General features: G+C 38.5%; 1 long non-coding RNA gene across 3 annotated transcripts in view; it reads left to right on the forward strand.

The window, feature by feature from the left end:
• LOC138753895 (uncharacterized) overlaps positions 1-14660 on the forward strand; it is a 178241-nt gene that overhangs the window by 130493 nt on the left and 33088 nt on the right. The window contains exon 5 of one of the 3 annotated variants that reach the window (XR_011351493.1): positions 5488-5538. The exons of the other annotated variants lie outside the window; for them this stretch is intronic. This is a non-coding gene — a long non-coding RNA (uncharacterized lncRNA). Of the gene's footprint in view, positions 1-5487; positions 5539-14660 lie in introns of those variants that run through there. 3 annotated transcript variants of the gene reach the window in all.

Below are 14660 nucleotides of genomic sequence, written 5' to 3' on the forward strand. Positions count from 1 at the left end.
GTTTGGCAAAATCAGGAGATTTTAACACAGTGCAATGGCATAGCATCTCCTCAAAATTTTCCAAAGCTTTCTGACAACCTTTAGTCCACACAAATTTCTTCCTTTTCTTCAAAAGGTTGGTTAAAGGAAGAGAAACCTCAGCAAAATTCTTCCAAATTTCCTATAATACCCTGCCATTCCTAAAAATCTTCTCACTGCTTTCTTGGTATAGGAAACTTAGAAATTGCACTCAACTTGCCATGGCCACCGACATAACCCAAGTATGATACCATGGCATTTGTAAATTGGCTCTTTGCTAAATTAACAGTCAAGTTTGCTTTGGATAATCTTGCAAACAATTGATCCAATTCCCTTAAGTGTTCTTCCCATTTGTCTCTTTTTGTGACCAATTCATCAAGAAAGCATCTGTATGTGTTAACGCTTGGATAACCAAATTAATCATCCTCCGGAATGTTGCAGGGGCATTTTTTGATGTCAAAAGATAACACATTATACTCATATAAACAGGATGGAGTTACAAAAGCCGAAATATTCTTTCCTCTCACAGTTAAAGGCACACACAAGTAAACCTTCAACAAATCCAATTTAGTCAGAAATTTAGCTTTGCAAATTTTATTAATACAGTCATCTATTCTCGGAATATTACAAGCATCTGTTTTAGTTATTGAAGTAACCTTCCTATAATCTGTACAGAACTTAACAGTTCCATCCGTTTTCGGTACCAGAATACAAGGAGAACCCCAAGCTGAGTTCGAAGATCTAATAATACCATTTCCCAACATATATTTCACCTACTGATCCATGATTTAACTCTTCTGAATATTTATTCTATATGGGTTTGTTTTATGGGATTTACTTCTCCTACATCTACATCATGGTAATTAGGTGATGACCTTTTTGGAACATCAGAGAACAAATTCATTTATTTCAAATGTAATTCTTTCAACTGCATCTGCTCTTGTAACTTAATAAGGCCTAACTTTTCTTCCAAATTTTCCAAAAATTGCTGAGTTAGACAGGCACACAGGAACCATGGTTTATTTAAGGTTATCCTCACAAGATTCTGTTTCCATGATCTTATGATCCATCACTTCCTCAACCCTGTCAACAACTAATACCTCAGATACAGATTGTTCTCCACTACCTTTTTCCTCTAAATAAGGTTTCATTAACAATTCGCCCTTCAAGTCATCTCCACCAGCCATTTATTTAATCTCCTGTTCAGTTACTGCTTTGATCCTTAAAACAACAAGATCTGTATTTTCTGTTGCTAAATTAACTATTTCCTTGACAAAGAGAAAAACTTCCTCTCACAATTAACCTGCTCTTTCAAAATTATTTCAGAAGCACTGGGTAAATCGTTATCAACTGGATCTTCTTCAGCTCTCATCATATTCTTAGAGAAATACTTGTTACAGCACATGCAGGACATATCTCATAATCCTCTCTAACCTCATGCTTACTAGGCCGATTTGTTAATCTTAAAACTGACCTAACGTTATCCTCTGTCAAATCATTCCCTAATAAAAACGTGACTGCCTGCATGGGTAACTTTGAAATTACTCCTCTACAACAGGTCCTTTAAGTAATTCTGAATTTAGCACAATATTGCAAAGCGATATTGACTCTACCTCACCTCCAACTCCTTTAATCAAAGTTATCTCTCCTATGTCAGTCCTTTGATCCAGAGTTAAAATACTTTCCAACAACAATGACTGAGCAGCTCCAGTATGTCTAAGAATTTTAACTGGAACTCGTGATTCTCCCTCCTTCACTGAAACAAAGTATCTGACACAAAAGGTTTGAAAACATCTATGACTTCCTTACCAGGATTTGGAACATCTGCTCTCCTTAAATTCCACTGTTGAATACATGCTTCTGGTAAAACCTCCTTTTCTCATTTCTTTTCCAACACTCGACAATTCACAATCACGTGACCAGGTTTCTTACAAAAGTGATATTGAAATGCAGAGGTTCTGTCGTTTCCCACCTTACCTTCATCTTTTCTCTTAATATTTTCTCCAGATTTCATTTCAGGCTCCACATTAACTTTATGAACAGGTTTATTAATCGGTTCCATATGAACTCTCTGAAAATGTCCCCTATTCTGAAATAGAGCAAATTTATCAGCTAAACTAGCCTCCTGTTGCCTTGTCCTCACATCTCTCTCACCCAGGTGTAATTTAATCTCCTTTGGGACACATCTTTTAATTTCCTCTATTAATATCAATTCTCTCAATCTGTCTAAATCATTGTTTATTCATTTTGAGGTGCATCAATGGTCAAAACATACAGACTTCTTCAGAGCAAAATCCATATAATATTGATTCCATGTTTTCACCAAACTCCCAAATTTTTGTCTAAATGCTTCTGGAACCAACTCATAACCTTTCAATACTGCTTGTTTAACATTATCATAATTTGCCATTACTCTGCAGTCAAGCTGCAGTATTCAATTTGTGCTTTTCCTCTCAATACACTTTGGATCATTAGAGGCCACTTTTCTTTTGTCCATCTTGAGCTCTCATTAACCTTTTAAAAAGATGAAAATATGTATCTATATCTCCCTCATCAAAAGGAGGAACTAGATTTATCTCTCTACTAGCCAAAAACCTCTCCCCAGGAGTTACAGCCTCAATCCTCTTACTTCTCTCCAACTCTATTTTTAACTTCTCTAATTGAAACTGTCTATCCCTTTCAGATCCCTCTAACTCACATTTCCCCTGCCTCATATATCCTCTGTTTCACAGCCTCTCCACCCTACATTTCTCTCTTTCTTCTTCCACCTCAATTTCTCCCAAGCCAATTGCAATTAAAAAGATCTATTTTCTGGAAATGTTTCTTTCTCAACATATTTGCCCTCACTTATATATAGTATTTCAATATAATCCTTGTTTTTGTATTTTCTTCATCTAATGCTTATCTTCTGTCAGTTTTAATGCCTTAGAAATAGCCATCAATTCCTCTTTTTGCTTGCCCTGCAGGTCTGCAGGAGAGGGTTGTGACAAAAATGTATTGTAATAATATTAATATTTGGGGAGAATTTATAAGATTTAGAGTATGTCACAAATATACAAAAAAATTTAAAACAGATCTTATTTGAAAGGCTGAAGAATTCACATTGCAGGATTTCTGGAGAATATGCACCTATCACAAGCAGGTGTTAATTGCACTGACTTCATAAAATGCTTGACCATTGTCTTGCTGTCGTCATGTTGCAGTACACTTTCTGCAAAGTGCTCATAGAAAGTTCAATTCTGGATTGTTTTCCTAAGATTACAACTTGGAGTTTTGCAAGACATGAGTCACATGCTCTCTTTGGAGTTTCAGTTGGAAAAGAAAGAGAGATTTGAGTTAACAGCTCAGTCAGTCAATGTGTGGGTCACTGACAAAGTAACTAAAAAGTGCACTCTAGGCAAAACTGTTTGAAACTGATGAAAGCAAGTTCCAGAGCAGTAGATGGCTGGACGTGCTATCCATCTGATATATCATTTGAAATAGATGAAGGAATGGAACTCTGTGGTAGTTGAAGAAAGTGGTTACCATCTGGAAGACCCTGATGGGGCAGGTTTCATCAGCGAGACCCTGAGGTGACTAGTGGTGTACCTCAGTTGTGGAAATTCTGGAGCAACAAACATCTCTCTCTACAAACCCTATAAGAACCTTCTTGTGTGGTAAACATTTACCTTTCAAGCACCAATCCTGGTGAACTTTATACATGTTCAATTCTGTGCACAGTATGGTGATTGCCTGCAAGCAGAGAACTTGGAAGAAGGAGAAGTGAAATTGAACTGTGAACCAAAGAACTTTTCTTAAATCTACACACACACACATTACATACAAGTGCACTTAGAATAGGAATTTGGGTTAGGATAGAATTCAATTAAAGTTTGACTCTATTTTCATGTTTGAAGTTCATTAAAAATAACTTTTGATTTGAAAGCCATGGGTCTTGGTGAATGTCTATTGATGCTGGGTTTGGGGGTCCTTTGGTTTGTAACAGTATCAACCTCCATTGCTGCTGTCTTTCGGCACACCGAAAATTAGCTTGAACAAAAAACCCAATTAACTAATAAATCACAAAAACACCAATTTTCAATCCAAAAGGGTGAATCCCCAGAAAATGTTACCAACTCCAGAGGACCCCAAAACCCAGGAGAAATAGATATGCACCATGACAAAGAGATACTTAAACAAAAGTTGCTTTTAATTATATTTGAACATGAAAATAGAATCAAACTATAATTTATTTCTCTTGACTTACTTAACCTACTAAACCCCTTCTAATTCTAAGCGCTTGTGTGTTTAATGTGTGTGTAAGTTCAGCAAAGTTCTTTGATTCACAGTCCAATCAGAATAAATGGAGTAAATGGGGTTAACACTTTGTCATTCCAGGAATATGCCACCAGCAAGGAGTGGCATAGAAACACGCAATGCCACTCTACTCCATCCATTATTTCTCTTGGTTCAAACACAAAATATATTGGAATATTTACTGAAATGCAAAGCACAATGACTATTGCAATGACAATACTGGCAGTCTGTTCGCTGCAGTATTTGCTCCTGAGTTTTTTGCAACAATTTGCCATAGACCGATCAAAAGTGAAACAAACTGTTAAACACACAGAAAAATCAACCACAAAAAAAAAATCCAAGAAAATATATCAATCTGCACATGTAAAATCTATTCAACACGGAATTTGGGAAGTATGTGTCGTTCAGATCAAAGAGCACGACTGTAAATATGAGGACGTGAAAATCAGCTACTGCCATGTCCAGCAGATACCGGGTAATGCATTTGGATAAACCACATTTTGCGCACAGGAGGATCACAATCGTTAACATATTAGCTGGAAGAAAGAAGAGAAAATGAAACCAAAATGTTCACAACTAAATACTAATTTAGTTTATATTTCCATTCAGTCCATCACTTGAAAGTGAATTAAAAGATCCTCAATTGTTTGTGTCAACATCATGGTGACGGTCTTACTATGTGACCGAATCTCGAATGAAATGTCCTTCATAAATTGCAATCATTTTTTTTTCTTTCTTAGTGCAGTTGAAAGATATTACAATTCAGGAATAAAATTGAGAGAAGAATAGATTGGGAGAAGGCAGAGAGTCATTCGCCTTGAGAAGGCAATTAGACACCTAAAGTTGAAAGGTTTAAAGTGAGTGAGGGAGAATTTGAACAGGGACATGAGGATAAAATATTTGTACACAGAAGCTGGTGAGTTTCTAATTTAAAGTAGCGATTAAAACAAATATAGTTGCAGTTTAGGATAAAAAGACGGATATCTCACGAAGAATATGAGCCAAACCTTGGTGGGACATTTTGGTCAGCATTGGCTGGTTGGACTGAATGAGCTGCTTTACCTTTATAGTTTTACTGTTCGAATAATCTCTAACGCAATTATGATGGTTGGTTTTGGTTTTCGATTGAGGAAAATTAAAGCGATCGATAATTTGTTGCCATATTTTGCTTAGGTCAGGAAAACCATACTCATCTAAAGACGAGGCATAAAGGCGCAATTACTTAATGACTCAAAGCAATACTAATGCCAGTATTAATGAATTTGTGCAAATAAAAAGACAATTTAAAGTGTATTTGTGTCTGCAGCATTCCAATGCTTAAATTAATACGTGGTCCGGCAATCAAATAAACTGAAACCTACAACAGAAATGTCAGGTGGTATGTTGATGCTCATATTGAATGAAGTGCATGTAATTTGTCTGGAGTATAATATAATTGATTTAACAATTAAATTGTACCAATAGATATCTATCATTAATTGTATTGGTTACAATTTCATAGTGTAATAGAGTATATAGATATGTTTTTGGGAGATAAATTGTGAAAGTTTTGTTAGAGTAGGTCACATAGAAACACTTTAAAACAGACCTCATTTAAAATATTGCAAATTGCCCCATGCAAGACATATCAGCTCCCCAGCTTTTGCAAGACCTTTAAAGAGAATTCACTAATGGATTGTTGTTTACATTAGGCAACAGATAAAAGATATTTGTTGGAGCCACAGGTTGTCTGCAGATGTTCTAAGAGGGTCATGTGGTTTTGCAAGCAGAGAGAGTCAAAAAGACTTTTTCTCAGAGAGAGAGGGGGGAGAGAGAGAGAGAGAGAGAGAGAGAGAGAGAGAGAGAGAGAGAGAGAGAGAGAGAGGGAGAGAGAGAGGGAGTGACACACAGTGATCTTCTACAGTGTTACAGCCAGCAAGAGAAGCTGGGACTGGAACAGGACAAGCTGGCAAGTTTATGGAAAGCCCCATTTGGAAGATGGCCTGGTCAAAAGCCTTGTGGTTCATGCAATAGGAGAGGAAATGACTGGCTATCTAATGTTTCACTTTGAATAAGAGAAACAAAAAGGAAATCTGTGGTGACCTGAAAAGGTTATCATATAGAGAACCCTGAAGGGGGCAGGTTTCATAAGCAAGATACTGGAGTGGATAATTAAAAAGTACATCAGTTGTGTATGTTCTGGAACAACAAATCTCTCTCTGAAAACCGACCAAATACTTACTGAGCGGTAAGCATTTTCCTTTCAAGCACCAAAGTCCAGTGAACTCCATAAATGTTAAATTATGTGCTCAGTATAAGAATTGCCTGAAACCAGTGAACTTGGACGAATGAGAAGTGAGATTGGACTGTGAACCAAAGAACTTTTCTGAACAAGCACACACGTGTGCATAGAGTTTGAAGTGGTTAGGTTAGGTTAGTTAAGTTAAAGTGTGATTCAGTTTTCATGTTTAAAGATAATTAAAAACAACTTTTGTTTAAGTAACAATTTGTCTTGGTGAATATCTATTGCTGCTGGGTTTTGGGGTCTTCTGGACTCATAACATTTACGGGAAATCATCCTTTCGGATTGAAACTTGGAGCTTAGTGATTTATCAGTAAATTGGTATTTTTCAAGGTAATTTAAAGTTTGTGTGTGGATATAACAGCAGAAATGGATGTTGATGGATTTTTTTGTCACAACCACCACCTGCAGAGCTGCAGGGCAAGAGAAAAGGATGTTTTACCAGAAGCATGTATTCAGGCTGTTGAATTTAAGGAGAGCAGATGTTCCAAACTGGTAAGGGTGTCATGGATGTTTTCAAACTTTTTATGTCAGAGGGTTTGGTTTCAGTCAAGGAGGGAGAATCACAGGTTCCAGTTAAAATTCTTAGAGATACTGGGGCTGCTCAGTCACTGTTGTTGAAAAGTGTTTAAACTCTTGATCCATATATTGACACGGGGCGACAACTTTGATTAAAGGTGTTGGAGGTAAGGTAGAGTTACTATCTCTTCACAACATAGTGCTGAATTCAGAATTAATTAAAGGACCATTGTAGTAGGAGTAATTTCAAAGTTACCCTTGCAGGGTGTGCAGTTATTTTTCGCGAATGATTTGGTAGAGGATAAAGTTGGGTCAGTTTTGAGATTAACAAATCAGCCTCGTAAGGATCAGGTTAGAGAAGATTGTGAGATATATCCTGCATGTGCTGCAACAAGGTCTGTGACTAAGATTATGATGACAGTTGAAGAAGATACATTTGACAGAGACTTGCCCAGTGCTTCTGAAATAGTTTTGAAAGAGCAGGGTAATTGCGAGAGTAAGGATTTCCCTTTGTTTAGGAAAGAGTTAATTCAATAACAGAAAACAGATACAGATTTTGTTGACTTAAGGGACAAACCATAAGTGAACAGGAGATTAAAGAAATGGATGGTGGAGATAAATTGAAGTGTTAATTGTTAATGAAACCTTATTTAGAGGAAAATGTTAATGGAGAACAATCTGTATCAGACGTGTTAGTGTGGATTCTGGTTCATTTGGTGGACTCTACAAAATGACATTACCAAAACTTTCATCTGAGTCAAACTTCCTTTCTTCTGAAGAATTGTAAGTTATCTGCACAGAGATTTCCAGAGATGCTCTATCTGTGAGAGCTGGCAGAGAATATTGAACATGTGTTTCAAAGCTTTCCCTTTGTCTGGGTCAAACATGGGCGAAGTTATATTTGGCTCAATCAAAAGTTCACACAATACATTCTTATGCAATGCAATTGCTACTAAGTAGAAATTCCATTGCTAAAGATGATTGACAGCCCCTTTTCAGACCTGCTCATTTGATTGGTTCAGAGTAAATTCCTACAATTCGTCATCGTGCTAATTGGTCCTTTTGAATTGCCAGGCCCACCTTACTAGAATGCTGCAAAACCTAGATACACCATCACAAGCTGTTAAACCTTTCCTTTCTCATTCCTCCCTTTCCTGATTTCATCACAACTTCCTAAGCAGTCATGGTGGATTATGTGGCATATCCCAACAAAGGGGAAGTTGCACATTTGTCCCTAACCCACCATCAGTCACTTCCTCACTGCCTATTTCCATACTCATCTATATTCCCCAGTCTCCAACACTCAGCCTCCTGAAGCTCCAAATCTATCTGAGTCTGTATCTCCTTCTCCTCCCACTGCTCAGTCTCAACCCCCACTGATTCCATCCTTTGCAGCATCATAGGGATGGCTGGACTTACCCAAGTCAAAAAAAATTCTTAATCAATGGCTACAAGAGGCATCCGGTCAAGAGGGGAATTATTAATATGACTACTAAATTTATCATAATCTTAGTAACCCATGAACCCCAAAGTTCAAAGTTCGCATACAACCAATTAAAGAAACGGTAGCCAGAACCAGCATTCTCCTTTAATTCTTGCCACAGATTCTTAAGTTTATTCATAGCCCGAGTAAAGGAACCATCTGGAACTGTGTTGTTTGGAATAAAGGTACAACATTGTTTCCCAAACATAATCCAGACACCTCCTTCTTTAGCCACTAACCAGTCCAAAGTCTGTTGATTCTGCCATATCATTTTCCTGATCGCATCAACCTGTTCTCCCAGGGCACACAATATATCATTGGATTAATTGATAAATCTCTGTTGGTTATAATAAATATTATTAATCCATTTTGCATTCTTCACAATTCCAATTATTGGTAGTAAGGCTTCCCATCATGTTAAAGAATAAATCCTGCAACATATAAACTAATTAAAATCCTTTCTGTACATTTCCTCTGTCTTTTCTTCTTCTCCTGTATCATTCATGGAATCTCTTCTCAATCTAGACATCTGGCTTCCATTTTGTGTTTTAATTCACTTTAACAGCTATCAAAGTTCATTAGTAGCGCTACTACAGCAGCTGTCTATTTCCCCACAGAAGGCACAGACCCGTCTCAGTCAGAAATAATATTGTCCAAAATCCATAACACATGCATTGCAAATTCTTGCACCAGGTGTACCTCATACTTCAAAAATTACACAAATCAAAGCCTGAAATTCCAGAAGTGCTTTAGGTGTGGTGTTGAGGTCATAACTTTTGTCAACTCCATTTTGCTATGTAGAAAGGTAGGATATTTTTGGGAAGACATAGGGGATATTCTGAAAAAAAATTACAAAAAAGGATTTGCCACAGGATCCAGGTTTTACCTTCTGGGAGACATTACCACTAAGAGCCATTCATACAGCAAAGAGGATCAGGAGTTTATCAAAGCGAAGACCCGGAGACTGCTTAAAGTGGGAGTAATTAACTAGTAAGAGTCCGTGGCGGGCCCAAGTGGTAGTCGTGAAAAATCACATTAAGTGACAACTGACTATTGACGACAGCCAGAGAATTATCTGTTACACGAACCTGGATGCCTACCCCCTGCCACGCATCAATGAAATGATTAATCAGATAGCGCAATACAAAGTGCACTGCACTATCGACCTCAAAGCAGCTTATCACCAAATCCCCATTAAGAAAAGGGAATGGCCCTATACAGCTTTTGAGGCTGATGGGGGGGTTATACCAGTTTGAAAGAGTACCTTTTGGGGTCACTAATGGTGTTTCAGAGGGAAATGGATAAGATTGTTAGGACGTATGAGTTACAGGGTACGTTTCCCTATCTAGATAATGTCACTATCTGTGGGAAAACACAGGCTGAGCACAACAACAACTTAAAATTTTTTTTAGCAATAGCTAAGGAACTCAAACTTTCATTTAATGAGGACAAATGTGTAATCACTGCAACAGAGCCACCTATTCTGGGCTACATTGTCCGCAAGAGCGAAATCCACCGTGACCCAGAAAGAATGGCCCTCCCTTAAGAAGTTACCACCCCCAAACTCAGCAAAAGCCCTTCAAAGGTGTATGGGGTTCTTTTCCTACTACTGCAAATGGGTTTAGGACTATGCCACTAAGGCACATCCTCTGTTTGACACTAAATCCTGAAGGCTTTCGAGATAATTAGATCTGATATTGACAAAGCTGCACTTCCATCCATTGACGAGAAAGTCGCATTCCAAGTGGAAAATGATGTATCAGATTGTGCATTGGCAGGAACCCTTAATCAAAGGAGCAGACCTGTGGCATTCTTCTCCTGCACGTTACGCAGACTTGAACTTAAACACTCTGCCATTGAAAAAGAAGCCCAGGCTATTATTGAAGCTGTCCGCTACTGGAGACACTTTCTAGACAGCAGAAAATTTACTCTTGTCACTGATCAGAAATCTGAAGCCAACATGTTCAGTACTAAACACAAAAGTAAAATCAAGAACGGTAAGAACGGTCAAATTATAATTATGAGATCCAGTACAGACCGGGCAGGTTAAATAATCCCTCTGACGCATTGTCACGATCTGCTGATGGTGCTCAGATGGAGGGGATAAAAGAGTTCCATAGCAGACTGTGCCTCCCAGGAGTCATGAGGTTCTTCCACTACATAAGGGCTAACCACCTTCCTTCCTCTCTGGAAGAAGTCAGGAAACTGACTAAAAGCTGTCCCGTTTGCGCAGAATGCAAACTGCAATACTTCAAAGCTCCAGAGGCCACTCTTATCAAGGCAACCCGACCTTTTGAGAGGATTAACTTAGATTTTAATGGACCATTACATTCCAACAAAAAAATGTATATTTCCTTACAGTAATTGACAAATATTTGAGGTTTCCCTTTGCGATACCCTGCCTTGACGTCTCGTCAGCGTCTGTCATTAAGTCACGACATAATTTTCAGCATTTTTGGTTTTCCCAATAACATTCATACCAATAGGGGCTCAGCATTCATGAGCGCTGAACTGCGGCGAGCCCTACTACGAAAGGGGATTGCCACAAGCCGTACCACTAGCTAAAACCCACAGGGTAATGACCAGGTCGAAAGGGCTAATGCTGCAGTCAGGAAGACTGTTAATCCTGCTTTAAAAATTCATGGTTAAATTGTTACCCGGTGGCAGGAGGTGCTGTATGAGGCGCTACATTCTATTCGGTCATTATTATGTCCTGCAAGAAATCAAACACCTCATGAATGTATGCTTGCCTTTCCTAGAAAATCAGAAACTGTGATGGACTGGTCAGCCTGTTTATCTGAGCCTGAACCGTGCTGCTGAAGAGCCATGCTCAGGTGTGCAAAACAGAGCCCCTAGTCCAACCAGTTTAGCTACAGCATACCAACCACAACTATGCTCATGTTAAATTCCCAGACAGGAGTACTGGCACTGTACCCCTAAGAGATCTTGCTTGGTTTGCCCCTTCCTCACACACCTACTCAGGGTGAGCCTGAGAGATTGAGCTCATTCCCCTAGCCTGTGACACCCAGTAAGTTTTCAGATGGCCATGCTGAGGCTCCATTACCTCACGCTGGTGATTCTGGAGCGGGTCCAGAAGTCAGTCCTTCCCACACTACAGACCCAGGACCTGTACCAGTTCCCAAGGTTGCAAAGGAGCCACATGTATTGAGAAGATGAACCAGAATTCATAAACAACCTGATAGGCTGACATATTCATAAACTATCTCATTATATTTCGATTACTTGTGAGATACTGGCATATTTTGGCTGTTAGAGTTTTCTCAATGCCGAACATGGTATCCACGTATTGCTTGCTTCAGTCTTTCCTAGAAGCTGTCCTTTTGATTTTAACCTTTCTTCTGCCAGGGGTTGGGGGGGTGGGGGAAGAGACTGTGGTGAATGTTTGCCAAGCTGCCTGTCTCCCCTCTGACGAGCCTTGCTGTACTAATGTTGGCTGGGCATTAACCCTACTGTTAAGGACACTCCCCTTGGGTATAACTATATATGTAACTATTGTCTTGCATTATTTTACCATGAGTTTCTGCTAATAAAAGCCATGATTATTGTTTGACAACATTGTCTTTCTCTACTTCATCAACTGGCACTTCAAAAAGCTCCTTCAAAAGCTATTTTCTCTTCACAGTCAAAATGGTTCTTCCTTGCAAAATCACAATTAGAAATTTCACTTTTATGAAATGGAGGAAATAACCACACCTCTGTACTGGCTATAAACTTCTCAGTTAGACTAGAAGATAGAGTTCTGCTTTGTCTTATCTGCCTTATACCACCTTTGCTTCTCTGCAACCTTACTCCATTTTTAACTCAAACTGTCTTTGTCTTTCTTTTTTCTCTAACACCACTTGCATTTTTGTTCCTCTGCTTCAATTTTTAAGTCACTCCTTTCAAACATGAGCTTTGTTTTATAGGTTTACACTCAGAAATTTCTCTCATTCAGCATCTTCAAACTTGCCCTTGTCTACTTATTTCCTTGCTATAATTTCCTTTATCTCCACCTTCCTCAGGGATAAATTTCCTTCAGAATGTCCCAACCATTGAGCAATAATCACCAAATCATCCCTTTATGCCTTCTGCAATTCTGCAGGAGATGGTGACTCAATAACCCATTCAATATCCATTGCTGCTTTAAGACTCTCAATTAGCTTGGAAAAAGGACTGTCTCAACCTAATCTAAATTTAATTGATTACAAAGCTCCAAATTCTGTGCTGCCTTCTGTAGGACATACATTTTCAACTCCCCAATTTGGTTAAGCTTTATTAGCTCCAAATGTGGTATAACAAAATCTCGAATGACAAGTCCCCAATTTTGTTATGAACCACACATAAAGCGCACCAATAGAAAATGAACCAGACAGTGTTCAATTTTTAAAAACTAACTTTATTTCTAACTCTTAAAATATAATCTTAACTTTTAAACTATCCTTAACACTAAATCTATCTCCATCTATTTGCATGTGTGTGTGTGTGTGTGTGTGTGCGTTACCCGAACCATTAACCTCCAGACCATAATCTAGAAAGTTACTTCAAGATCAGTCTTTCAAATTCAGCGTAAAAACGTAGTCCTATGAGATTTGATGTCCAGAATTAATGATGAACTGTTGGGAAGACTGGAATTGTAGATGTGATAGATTCATGATTTATTCATGTTTTGCTTTTGAAGAAATGTCCATCCTCACGAGTTCCTGATCCTTTTGTAGGCAAGACTCGAACTGGGTGGCCTCATTTTACAATTCCTTGGCCGTGGTCTCTCCAAGTAACAAGATGACCTCAACTGTTAGTCAGAATCAAAATAAAGCACTTTTCTTCCCATATAAAGACCCTCATGGCGCTGGTCAATCCACCAAAAAGGCCCAGTCATTCAGAGAGCATGCGTTTCATCATTAGATAGGAATCCTCTTGTATTTTACTTCCTTCTGCATTTTACAGAATGACTGGCCATAGAGTGGCCTCAAATAGCTGTTTACTCTCCAGCAGTTAGCATGGCCCTCCCTTGAAAAATCAGTGTCTTTGCAAATGTATCGTATCTGGAACAGACCGTGACAATCCTTCCCTCTGTTCTTTCAATATATCAAATTATCGTTGGACTGTCTTGTGCTTGGTGCTTGTGCGAAATGTTAAATGTTAACTGTGACCATTCAGGCAAGTTATTTCCGATAGTGAATACATCTGCCATACAACAAACAAAAGCAATTTCGTGTAACATGACACTGTTGTGGGTACATGATAATAAGTTTCATCTTTAATTTAGAAATCTTTTTAGAAGTCCTTCACTGGTATTCAACTGTCCCTCCATCTAGCTTGTGTTCCCACAACTCATCCCCTTCGAGTTTCCCTTGTTTTGGCATAATAAACTGGTTATGTTATTATATGATATTATATGACCTATTATATGATAAACTCAGTCATATTTAGATCACTCTTTCCAAGTGGATCCCAATCTAAGGATTGATAATTTTACCTGTATCATTGTACAGGAGCAGATCCAAGATAGCATGTTCCTTTGCAGGTTCAGTAATATGAGAATAAGGAAAGCCAACCACTATGGATACCTCCTCCAGGCTGCCTGGACCATCCTGATTCGTCCAATCTATATCCATGTTAAAGACCCACACGATAAGAGCAGTTCCATCCTTGAATGCCTTTTATATTTCTTGATTTATTGCCCGTGCCACTGTAATAATAGGTGGCCTCTAGTCAACTTCTGCTTTGATTTCTTTCCAGTTACTATTCCTAATCTCAACCCAAACGGACTGGACATTTTGCTCCTAACATCTTACATCACGTCTCACTATTACCCTGACGTCTTCCTTAACTAAGAACGTTAGCACACTTCCCAATAGCTTCCTGTTTGCCCCTCGTTATGACCTGATATCTTTGGATATTTAATCCCCAGTGCCCTCCACTCTGGAACCACAATGCCGTAGTAGTGGCCATTAAATCATGCCCCTTTGTACTGATTTATGCCACAGGTTCACTGATCTTATTTATAACACTACATACATTTGCATAAGGTGTCCAGAAACCCATTGAGCTTTCAAAATCCGG

The sequence above is a fragment of the Narcine bancroftii genome, chromosome 2, assembly GCF_036971445.1.
Source record: "Narcine bancroftii isolate sNarBan1 chromosome 2, sNarBan1.hap1, whole genome shotgun sequence".
Lineage (NCBI taxonomy): Eukaryota > Metazoa > Chordata > Chondrichthyes > Torpediniformes > Narcinidae > Narcine > Narcine bancroftii.